The sequence below is a fragment of the Arachis duranensis genome, unplaced genomic scaffold (assembly GCF_000817695.3).
Source record: "Arachis duranensis cultivar V14167 unplaced genomic scaffold, aradu.V14167.gnm2.J7QH unplaced_Scaffold_48891, whole genome shotgun sequence".
NCBI lineage: Eukaryota > Viridiplantae > Streptophyta > Magnoliopsida > Fabales > Fabaceae > Arachis > Arachis duranensis.
In genome coordinates this window covers 67,141-68,940 of record NW_026264939.1, presented here as the reverse complement: position 1 = coordinate 68,940, position 1,800 = coordinate 67,141, and the positions used below count along the sequence as shown (strand labels likewise).

Here is a 1,800-nt window from a genome sequence, read left to right as displayed (position 1 = left end):
TGGCACAAGAGGGAAGATTTTGTTTTCAAATCATATTTTTTTCAAGTTTTCAAAGTTTTTCAAAATCAAATCTTTTTCAAATCAATTTTTCAATCAAATATTTTTCAAAACCAATTTCTTTCCATTTTCAAAGATACTTGCTATCAATTAATGATTTGATTCAATATTTCAAGTATGTTACCTTTTCTGTTGAGAAAGGTTTAATGTTTGAATCATATCTTTTCTTGATAGCCAAGTCATTAACTTTCAAATCAAATCTTTTTAAAATGTTTTTCAAATCATATCTTCTCAATCACATCTTTTTAAAACCAATCATATCTTCTCAACCACATCTTTTTCAAAATACTTTTCAATCAAATCTTTTTAATTTCTAATTTCAAAATCTTTTTCAAAAATCATTTTTTTTACTTAGTTTTCGAAAATTAAATACTATTTTTCAAAATGTTTTTAAAATCTTTTACTTAATTTTCGAAAACTTCTTTCCCTCTTCTCATATCCTTCTATTTATGGACTAACACTATTCCTTAATGCACAATTCGAACTCCATCTTTCTTGATAAGTTCGAATTTTCTACCTCTGCCTTCTATTTTTCTTTTTTCTCTGACACCTCAAGGAATCTATATACTGTGACATAGACGATTCCATATTTCCTTGTTTTCTTCTCCTTCATATTAACAGGAGCAAAGACAAAAGCATTCTTGTTGAGGCTGATCCTGAACCTGAAAGGACATTGAAGCGAAAGCTAAGAGAAGCTAAGGCACAACTGTCTGTAGAAGACTTAACAGAAATCTTCAAAGAAGAAGAACACATGGCAGCCGAAAACAACAACAATGCCAACAATGCAAGGAAGGTGCTGGGTGACTTTACTGCACCTACTCCCGACTTCTATGGGAGGAGCATCTCTATCCCTGCCATTGGAGCAAACAACTTTGAGCTTAAGCCTCAATTAGTTTCTCTGATGCAACAGAATTGCAAGTTTCATGGACTTCCATTGGAAGATCCTCATCAGTTCTTAGCTGAGTTCTTGCAAATCTGTGACACTGTCAAGACTAATGGGGTTGACCCTGAGGTCTACAGACTTATGCTATTCCCTTTTGCTGTAAGAGACAGAGCTAGGACATGGTTGGATTCTCAACCTAAAGAAAGCCTGAACTCTTGGGAAAAGCTAGTCAATGCCTTCTTGGCAAAGTTCTTTCCACCTCAAAAATTGAGCAAGCTTAGAGTGGAAATCCAAACCTTCAGACAGAAGGAAGGAGAATCCCTCTATGAAGCTTGGGAAAGATACAAACAATTAATCAGAAAGTGTCCCTCTGATATGCTTTCTGAATGGAGCATCATAGGTATTTTCTATGATGGTCTCTCTGAACTATCCAAGATGTCTTTGGATAGCTCTGCAGGAGGATCTCTTCATCTGAAGAAGACGCCTACAGAGGCTCAAGAGCTGATTGAAATGGTTGCAAATAACCAATTCATGTACACTTCTGAAAGGAACCCTGTGAACAATGGGACAAATCAAAAGAAAGGAGTTCTTGAGATTGACACTCTGAATGCCATATTGGCTCAGAACAAAATATTGACTCAACAAGTCAATATGATTTCTCAAAGTCTGTCTGGAATGCAAAATGCACCAAGCAGTACTAAGGAAGCTTCATCTGAAGAAGAAGCTTATGATCCTGAGAACCCTTCAATGGAAGAGGTGAATTACTTGGGAGAACCCTATGGAAACACCTATAATCCTTCATGGAGAAATCATCCAAATCTCTCATGGAAGGATCAACAGAGACCTCAACAAGGTTTCAA

At 35.7% G+C, this 1,800-nt stretch overlaps 1 non-coding gene across 1 annotated transcript; it reads right to left on the bottom strand.

The window, feature by feature from the left end:
- Positions 1–1,213: 1,213 nt before the first annotated feature.
- Positions 1,214–1,321, bottom strand: LOC127744509 (small nucleolar RNA R71). The gene has a single exon (XR_008005472.1). It is a non-coding gene; the product is annotated as a small nucleolar RNA R71 (small nucleolar RNA).
- Positions 1,322–1,800: the final 479 nt, after the last annotated feature.